Below are 11,329 nucleotides of genomic sequence, written 5' to 3'. Positions count from 1 at the left end.
TCTAACCTAAACTGACATACGGACCTCATTGTATCTGTAGTGTAAATGCAGGTATTGCTTCATCTTTTTGTAAATTTTTGAGTTATTGAGGTAAATGTCAGATTTCACGCATAAAATACCTCTAATGATTTTCTGTAATTCATAACTTAAATTTCCATGTAAATTTTATTAAATTCGGTTCAGTAATAAGAAAGTTGATATTTTATAAACTTCAGTAATTCATGTTTTTATCCTCAAAACCACTATAACGGGCCTCAAATTGTCAATTTCAATCCGCGCCAAAGTAGTCAGATTTCCCGGCTATATCGTTATTCCCGTGGAAATACAAATAGTCAGAGTACATGAATTAGCCGTGAGTCTCATGAAATTTAGTATTTGGCGGGATATTTCCCTACAAATAGACTGGACTAGATATGCCTAGCGCACACCACATTTCGACATTAGACGAATCTATGTCAGATTGATTTTCTTGCTAGAAATTTATGCTTGATCGAGGTAAGAGGACAAGTTCACTTAAGCCTTATATGGCCTATGCAATTTTGAAAATTTTCAAATTGGCTATAATTTGAAAAATCTATATATTGTTTACTACCAGAATTTTGTTCACAACATGTCATTGAATATTGCTGAAATCGCAGAATTTTGGGAAAACGGACATTTTTACCATATTTAGGACATAAGGGAATGTTTTTAGTAGTGAGCACACTCAAGGACCACAAAAATAATTTGACCATTGGTCCAGCTTAATTCACAGAATTTATGGTCATTTTTTTATTGTGGTCGACAGTTGTGCTCATAACGAAAATTTCAGATATGTTTAAAAATTTGATTAAAAACTGAAGGTTTCCTATACCTATAATGTTAGAACTATTTTCAGTTATGTCCGATATTTCCTTCTATGATGAATATATTGGAAAATATTTTGTGCAGATTGATAAAACAATACTACTTGATGAAAGAAAACATGTTGTTTACTAAATTTAGAGACTTTCGGGTTGTAGGCCATTTTGGTGCAGAAGTGAACCTTCCCCTTTATTCGTTAAATTTTTGTATGATTTTTGAATTACGATTTTTATTTGGTAAATTTTTGTTCATTCTACAGAATTCTGTAACGTTTACTTTTCGGCATGTGATTTTGGCTAGTTTTGGTATGTCAGGACTATTTATTAATTTTTTCAGACTTTTGTAAATTATTTCGAAAGAGGAGTCTAAAATGTTTCGTTTCTATAAGCTGTAAGGTTTGTACTGAAATTTGTGTTACATGATAATTGTAAAATACTCTTTTTCAAAAACTTATGTCAAACCTTTCGTTAATTATGGAACGCCGATATTGTATTGCATTGTAATGTTAAATCTATGTGGCAAGTCTAGTACCATGTATGTAATATATTATTGTAATTATGTCTCCCCCAGGAGACATATTGTTTTTGCCCTGTCCGTCCGTCCGTCCGTACGTCACACTTCATTTCCGAGCAATAACTGGAGAACCATTTGACCTAGAACCTTCAAACTTCATAGGATTGTAGGGCTGCTGGAGTAGACGACCCCTTCATAGGATGATTGGTCATGAAGAGTAGATGACCTCTATTGATTTTGGGGTCACTCTGTCAAAGGTAAAGGTCACAGGGGCCTAAACATTGAAAACCATTTCCGGTCAATAACTAGAGAACCACTTGACCCAGAATGTTGAAACTTCATAAGATGATTGTTCATGCAGAGTAGATGACCCCTATCGACTTTGGGGTCACTCCATCAAAGGTCAAGGTCACAGGGGCCTGAACATTGAAAACTATTTCCGATCAATAACTAGAGAACCACTTGACCCAGAATGTTGAAACCTCATAGGATGATTGGTCATGAAGAGTAGATGACTCCTATTGATTTTGGGGTCACTCCGTCAAAGGTCAAGGTCACAGGGGCCTGAACATTGAAAACCATTTCCGATCAATAACTAGAGAACCACTTGACCCAGAATGTTGAAACTTCATAGGATGACTGGTCATGAAGAGTAGATGACCCCCATTTTTTTTTGTTTCACTCCGTCAAAGGTCAAGGTCACAGGGGCCTGAACATTGAAAACCATTTCCGATCAATAACTAGAGAACCACTTGACCCAGAATGTTGAAAATTCATAGGATGATTGGTCATGAAGAGTAGATGACCCCTATTGATTTTGGGGTCACTCCGTCAAAGGTCAAGGTCATAGGGGCCTGAACATTGAAAACCATTTCCGATCAATAACTAGAGAACCAGTTGACCCAGAATGTTGAAACTTCATAGGATGATTGGTCATGAAGAGTAGATGTCCTCTATTGATTTTGGGGTCACTCTGTCAAAGGTCAAGGTCACAGGGGCCTAAACATTGAAAACCATTTCCGGTCAATAACTAGAGAACCACTTGACCCAGAATGTTGAAACTTCATAAGATGATTGGTCATGCAGAGTAGATGACCCCTATCGATTTTGGGGTCATTCTGTGATAGGTCAAGGTCACAGGGGCCTGAACATTGAAAACCATTTCCGGTCAGTAACTTGAGAACCACTTGACCCAGGATGATGAAACTTCATAGGATGATTGGTCATGCAGAGTAGATGACCCCTAACGATTTTAGGGTCACTCTGTTAAAGGTCAAGGCCACAGGGGCCTGAACATGGAAAACCATTTTCGGTCAGTAACTTGAGAACCACTTGACCCAGAATGATAAAACTTCATAGGATGATTGGTCATGCAGAGTAGATGACCCCTAACGATTTTAGGGTCACTTTGTTAAAGGTCAAGGCCACAGGGGCCTGAACATGGAAAACCATTTCCAATCAATAACTTGAGAACCTCTCGACCCAGATTGTTGAAACTTCATAGGATGATTGTTCATGCAGAGTAAATGACCCCTATTGTTTTTGGGGTCACTCCGTTAAAGGTCAAGGTCACAGGGGCCTGAACATTGATAACCAGTTCCGATCAATAACTTGAGAACCACTTGACCCAGAATGTTGAAACTTCATCTGATGATTGAACATGCAGAGTAGATGACCCCTATTGATTTTGGGGTCAGTCTATTAAAGGTCAAGGTCACAGTGGCCTGTTCATGTAAAATCATTTTTTGGAAATAACTTCAGAACCACTTGACCTACAATGTTGAAACTTAATAGGATGATTTGACATGCAGAGTAGATGACCCCTATTTATTTTGAGGTCACTTGATCAAAGGTCAAGGTCACAGGAGCCTGAACAGTGACTTGAGAACCACTAGGCCAAGAGTGTTGAAATTTAGCGGAATGACTGGACATGCCAAGTAGATGATCCCTATTGCAGCCAACCATCGTGTCTCTTTGACTTTCGCTCCTGACCCCTATTGACTTCTTGCCTATAAGACTTTGCATTGGGGGAGACATGCGCTTTTTTACAAAAGCATTTTCTAGTTTAATTGTGTGCCAGTCTATAGCATATACATATGATGTCCGTTTTGTTGTATGGCATTAGACATTATATTGATACAAACTATGGTATAACGTGTGAATTGCATTGAATTGTGTTAATTTGTAGTTGTAAATAATAGCTGCAGTTTATCATTTCCGTATCTATAATATTTCATCATAAACTTCATATCTTTTTCATACTACAACTTTAGACTTTTAAATTATTAATTTTAGAAATAATGAAAGTAATAAGTGTCGTATTTTAATCACTTGACGTAGGAACTTATTAGCACATGTATTCTGTATAAGTAGCACGTATTATTTATGGGAGCCTACGGAGGTACGGTGTACCCAAAGGAGCAGTTTTATGCCCTGACTTATTTGTTTTGCTATGGTGCTTACCATATGTTATATATTTCAGCTTCTTCCGCCAGACGATTTTACCTGGTGATGATGTCACAACCCGGAAGTACAATACCCGAGGTTCATTTGTCTTCACTCGCCTGGATGTGATTTTCTCAGCGCAGAGATTTCGTCCCATGGTTGTGCCGTAAAACGCAAAGACGATGATTTTTGTTACCCTCTGAAGTCAGCTCAGGGATGCAATCACCTACTATCACAGAGAGCCAAAACGGAATCAACGTATTCATGGTTTAAAGGGACTTTACTTGAAGATATGTTATATTTTTTTGTGCTACCTAAAGTTCGAAATTAACTGAAACATCTGTGCCACCTCACGTTACAACGGAATTGTCAGTGAACTTTGTATCTAGAGATACTGAACACTGATTTTCTTTTTTTTTTCTTTCTTATAATCAGTTTTTTTTCTATTTATCATTTATTCATTGTTAATAATCATTTTATGTAAATAAATTTGTAATTATTGTAAAAGGTGTTGATTTGTTCTGATAGATATTGTCGCCGGTACGTCCATCCTTGTCACAGGGGGTGGGGGGGGGGGGGAGCAACCCCACATCGGAATTTAGCATTAGCAGATCTATGTTTGACAGACAAATGTCATTTTAGGTATGACTCTGTTTCATAATATTGTTTAAACAATCTATATGTACGTAACTTGTTTCTTCCCCAACCAGATGTACCAACTTCATTCTGAATATTGGAACTCCATGCACTAATAAAATAATCCATAGAACCTTGCAAAACTTTATCACAAAAATACTTTGATGTTGAACTTGTACACATATCTAGAGATTGTAACATATTTATACTGTTCATATAATTCTTAAACTGATATTGTCAGTTCTTACAACGAGCGTTACTTTTATAACAAAAAGTGAAGACCTTACTGTTAATTCTAACATCCATTGATTTCAACCGATGTCACTGATGGGCCACAGATTTCCATTGTTTCACATGAGGGGGCTGCCAGGCAAACTCACCATAAAAGGCATTGTTGTGCGTATATTTACCAGTGCCAAGAAAGAACCGCATGGCTCGGGACTGAATAGCATTTATACAGGAATATGATTTTGTACCCCGGACTGCGGAACCATAAGCAATGACCGGCCATAATGTACTGTCATAAAGTTTTGTGAATACATTGTACGGTAAACCTCCAAAAGCTTTACATTTTGCTATCAGCAACCCAAGAGCTCTTCAAAAATTCATCCAACAAAAGACCAAGGTACGTGTATGTACCTGTCACCTGTAACTCATGATCCCCACATGTGAAAATATATGAAGTTCTGTTTACAGAGTTTGGTCTAAAATGCATTATTTTACTTTTAGATGGATTCACAACCATTGTATTAATTAACATTACACCAATCTTTTAAAATGTTAAACATAAACTGTAAATCTTCTTCATTCTCAGCTAAATGTACAATATCGTCTGCATATAATAGAATGCAAACTCATTTCATTTTCTATACATATGCCTTTACCAGCAGCCTTTATTTTTACAGCTAAATCATTCACAAACATATTAAACAGTGAAGGTGACAGAGAGCATCCTTGTCGGAGGCCGCATTGTACATCAAACTATCAGTATAATATCCATTTACTCTTACACTAGATGATACATTGTTATACAAATATTTCAATGCTGTAAGTATTTTTCCATTAACGTCTATACCAGGGCTATTTAATTTACTCCATAGTACACTTCTATTAATAAAATCATACGCCTTTTTGAAATCTATAAATGCACAGAAAGTAGACTGCTTTAGTTTTTTCCTAGTATCAATAATATTGGTTAATGAAGAAATATGGTCAACAGTGCTTCTACCTTTCCTAAAGCCATTTTGTTCGTCTTCTAAAATGTTATTCTTTTCAGACCAAACAGATAATCTTTCATTCAGAATAGAACAATAAAGTTTATACATAGAACAGGACAAGGTAATACATCTATATGATAGAGGATCTCGGGGGTCTAATATACTAGATTTGGGTATTAAGTTTAATATAATTTTACCCCCAGTCGGTTGGAACAACTCCGGTGTCAAAACAGACAATATAAAATACATGTAAAAAGAAACACAATTGATATTCTTTAAAATGTCAACTAGAACAGTATCTATGCCGCAAGCCTTTCCAGATTTAGCTCTATAAATTGCTTTCTGAACTTCACATATGGTAATATTCTCATTAAGAGCAGTACAGTTACGAACATTATGATTATCATTGCTAGTACCATCTTGTACATTTGTAGCTATGGTACTGGCGGGTATCAATGAATAATTGTCGACGTTGTTGGGAAAAAAGTGGACATCTGAAAAAGAAGTGTTCCGCGTCTTCTGTGATATATCCACAGTTACACGTTTGATCCTCACGTAAATGGTTGTAAAATAAGTCTGAATTAAGATTGCTACATTTGTTACGTATTCTTGCATGATGTATCTGAGAAAATCTGTCACCAGATAGGTAAAAAGAAGGAACTTTGGGCGGTTTGAATTTTTGTTTTAAATTATATTTAAAGGCTGATATAGTGTCTGCATTTCGGAAATCTGTGTCTAGTTCAAGTTTGATAGATGACGGTATTACAGATTTAGCATAAATTTCAAGTCGGCGTGCCATAGTAGCATAATCTGCATTGTTTCTCAATGTATAGGTATTGGTTTCAAATACGGTATAAGGGAATTGCTGAGATAGATAACTAGGTAAATCGCCGCGGCTATGTTTATAAATCAAAATTAATTTTTGCATATGTCTTCTGTCGGATAACGAAACCCATCCTATTTCTCGTAAACAAAACTGTGTTTTTGAAGGTAAAGTTTTTAAATATATATTTTTGTAAAATGACACCTAGCTGGTGCAAGTCCTTATATTAATGCGTACCTCCGGTAATATAACATATGTCCGTGTCTGCTTTAGTTTTGCTGGTAACCCGGACAAACCGAAATGCTTCCACAGCAAGCGTATTTTCAAATGGCTTGGAAACCAAACCCAAGCGACTGTTCCTTGATAAACGACCAACTAGTTGTCGCTGCTGCGTTCTCTTTGATATCTAAGATCATTTTGGTAGAATTTTCGTTCAAAAGATGGCGTATTTCTGGATAGATCGCGGAACTCGAAAAATATCCGTTCTAAAGTTCAAAAGCTCTCACAGAAAGCACTATTTTAAATCGCGATTTTCTCGTTCCTTCCGTTGAATGCAATGCCGCAAGTAACGCAGGTAACGTTTTCCCCTACTAACACAATACTTTGTAAAGTTTACTGGACGTGGATAGTGATATTTTCAAGAAAATGTGGGTAACTCAAGAACATGCTATCAAAGCCAGTTACTTTATACCAATGCTGTCACATCATGCAAAAATCTTTAGCTGACAGTTTAACCACTTTCCACTGTTAATTTTGCCAAGAAGATAAAGCAAAATGATTCTTATTTGACATATAGTCCTTTCCCAATTGGATTTCACATTAATTTAGTTGTATCGAGACAACACTTGAATAATCAAAAGATATAACGCAAATACTAAATTTGCTGTTAACATGCGGTCAATACAACATGGAAGGCACGTGCTGTTTTCCCGCCAAAATGATCGTCTGCTTCCAGTTCCATTTGGAAATCCTTTATGGCGTATAAGACAGCCCGATATTTACGTATATTTGAGTCGTGTTTTCATTCGTTTATGGCTGGCTCTTTACAACTTGCCCACGTTCAACCAAATATTCCGAAAATCTGCCGGTCAGTTGACGAAAATGTATAGAAGATCTATATTGATCTAGTACAATTTCTACAGAAATACGGTTTTAGAAAAGTCCTGTTGAGCCAACGGCATTGTTTTAAAGTATACATGTGTCATGTCCCGACGCCGACAAGGTTTAAGAATAATGATATCACGAGGAACATGTTTTAATAAACATTTTATTATTACATTTTTATTAAATGGCTAAAATGCGAAATTAACACATTGTGATCATTTTGGCCACATACCACTTTACGAATAACAGAAATTAATAAGATGGATAATGCTTTGGAAACTATATCAAATATTTCGCAAGTCACATTTTCTTTACTACATCGTAAAATTGCTGGCTTTGCCAGTAATAGTTTAAAGCAAAAAATGTTGCAGGGCTACCTATCATTAGCTTTAATCAGGCGACGAAATATGATTTGAACCTAACAGAAGGTAAATTCGCCTCGCAAATCAATCAGTCATGGAACTATAATGTTTTCTTCGCATAAATATTTGAGAGAAAAATGATATTCTCGAATTTTAGAGTTTAACATTGCACAGATACATATCCTTATTAATCCTTACTGATTTTGGCAAACTAACCAAACAATTCGACAGAAAAAAAAACCCAGACAAAAGACGTGCGCGACAGCTTAAATACATGTTGGGCTAGCAATTTCCTGTCACATCTTTGCACAGAAAAAGGGTGTAAAAACTGCAGTAAGTTAGCTGTTTTATAAACGAGGACTGTCGGGGATCTTTACGATACCGGGTTTCCTAGCGACTTAATATTTTCTTATAAAAACGTTTCGGAAGAGGCTAGTGCTTTCACAAATATATAGAAATTCCTGTCTATGGATGGCAATGATATTATGTTACTGCTATGGTATTCAATCATACAAAGGCACTACGTCGCCGCCGGATAATAAAATGGGTACATGTGATTTATAAACATTCGAATCACGAGGATTCAGTGCAATTGTTTTACTACATTGTATTTGTATGAGCAAAGAAAAATTTGACTAGTTTTAGGAAAAAGGGACGTTTATAAAGAGAATTTGTTCTCAATTCAAGAACGTTTTGTTTCAGCTTCGTTTCCATTTCTGGAACTCTCGTTAGCTGCATTGCATTCTATTTCTTTTCCCTGTTCAGTTTTGGTGCGTATGCGAAACAGCCATTACATTGAAGTAAATGAAATCATTGTCCGAAATATCGACATTTCGTAAAACGGTTTTGCGGAACTATTATGCATGAAGAAAAGTGTTGAATATTAGAATAGTTTTTCTAGAAAATTAACGATAATCATGATAAGCGTGTCTGTTAATTTAACATATAAAAAAATGATATGGTAACACAGAGGACTCGATCCTATAACAACGAGATGGATCAATATATGTGATATTAATTATGATGTTAATTAATAAATGTATTTTATTGGTTTTGCAATGATTATCGTTATTTAGGTTCACACACCGAAAATTAATAACGGAAACATGTGGATTATTCATGAGTTCTTTATCAATGAATTAAAAACGCCACGTGCCAGTTGGATTCATGGCGGGAAAATGGAAGAATCAATCGGTCACTACGGATTTTATCGACATCATTCACAAGTGCGAGACACAGTAAATAATCGGTGGTACGATTCCATAAGAATCATTTTGCTTTATCTTCTTGGCAAAATTAACAGTAGGAAGTGGTTAAACTGTCAGCTAAAGATTTATGTTTGATGTGACAGCATTGGTATAAAGTAACTGGCTGTGGGAGCATGTTTTTGAGTTACCCACATTTTCTTGAAAATATCACTATCCACGTCCAGTAAACTTTACAAAGTATTGCGTTGGAAGGGGAAAAACGTTACCTGCGTTAATTGCGGCATTGCATTCAACGAAAGGAACGAGAAAATCGCGATTTAAAATAGTGCTTTCTGTGAGAGCTTTTGGACTTTAGAACGGACATTTATCGAGTTCGGCGATCTATCCAGAAATACGCCATTTTCTGAGCGAAAATCCTACCAAAATGATCTTAGATATCAAAGAGAATGCAGCGGCGACAACTAGTTGGTCGTTTATCAAGGAACAGTCGCTTGGGTTTGGTTTCCAAGCCATTTGAAAATACGCTTGCTGTGGAAGCATTTCGGTTTGTCCAGGTTACCAGCAAAACTAAAGCAGATACGGACATATGTTATATCACCGGAGGTACGCATTGATATAAGGACTTGCACCAGCTAGGTGTCATTTCACAGAAATATATCTTTAAAGACTTTTCCTTCGAAAACACCGTTTTGTTTACGAATTCTGCTTGGCGTGATACCCCAGTTGAAACGTCACAAGTCACGTGATTGAGCACCGTGTTTCTATTGATACAGATCTCGTTAACCCTGTTACTATACGTGCCGCGTCATACTTAATTTGGTCAAGTAATTCCTTTTCATAAACCGTGCAGCTATCCCAGACAATAGATTCATATTCAATCATTGGTCGAAGATAAGAAATGTATATCTGGTTCAAAGTTCTTCTTTTAAGTTTAAACTTTAACATTCTCATTGTTCCTAAAACTTTTGATGCTGATAAAGTGATATTAGAAATATGTTCGTGCCATGAGCCATCTTTACTAAATGTAACCCCTAGATGCTTGTGACTATCAACGTAAGTTAAATGAGTATTTTCAAAATAAAGTGAAGGCAAATTCAGATTCTGTTTCGCAAGTGAAAGAAATAATACATCGGTTTTGGCTGGATTAAATTTAACAAGCCATTGTTTAGCCCAACGTGATACGATATTTAAGTCATCATTTAACGTTTTCTCTATATAATTGATATCATTAGAACTAACAGATAACGAACTGTCGTCAGCAAATAAACGTGTTACACTAGATAAAGAATCTGCAATATCATTTACGTAAATGAGAAACAATAAAGGCCCAAGTACCGAGCCCTGTGGCATGCCGGTGTAATGAAGTATTTCGACCCCCATAGAATAATGACTCCCCGGTCATTATTCTATAGAAAAAGTGACCCCCCGGTCATAGTATTATGACCTCCAGATCATAGTACTATGACTCCCCCACGTGAAGTAAACTGAACCTCACGAAGAATATTGACTCCCATAAAAAAACGACCCCCGGTCATTTGGTCAAATTTAGTAATAACTTATGTATCTAAGGCCTAATTGCTGCATTTTATGCCCCCACTCGGGGGAGGGGGGCATATAGATTTGCCCTTGTCCGTCCGTCCGTCCTTCCGTTAGACCATTAGCCCCAGATACCATCACTTGACACAGAAATCAGAGCATTCCGCAACGGGAAAAGGGATTCTATTTCTAGACGCTGTATCTTGGTGTATACATTTTTTTCAGGAAAATAACAATTCACAATACGTTCACAAAACACACCAGTGTCAATAATCCCTGCAAACTTCGGTACGAAGTAATTCTTCAGAGAAAACTGCACAAGGAACTGCTAGCATAGAACTTAGTATTAATAGAAGTTGCAATACTTAGCAGTGGCAGTAAAGTACGGTAGCGGCAACAATATAAAGTAGTAGTAGTAGTAGAAGTAGTAGTAGTAGTAGTAGTAGTAGTAGTAGTAGTAGTAGTAGTAGTGGCAGTGGTAGTGGCAGTTGTAGTAGCAGCAGCAGCAGCAGCAGCAGCAGAGGAATAAGTGAAAGCAACAACAGCAGCAGGAGAAGAAGAGGTAGATGTACAAGACGTATTAGTGGAAGCAGGTATAGTAGTATCAGTAGTAGCAGTTGTAGTAGTAGTAGTAGAAGTAGT

This window comes from Mercenaria mercenaria, chromosome 17 (genome assembly GCF_021730395.1).
Source record: "Mercenaria mercenaria strain notata chromosome 17, MADL_Memer_1, whole genome shotgun sequence".
NCBI lineage: Eukaryota > Metazoa > Mollusca > Bivalvia > Venerida > Veneridae > Mercenaria > Mercenaria mercenaria.
This window is presented reverse-complemented; position numbering follows the sequence as displayed.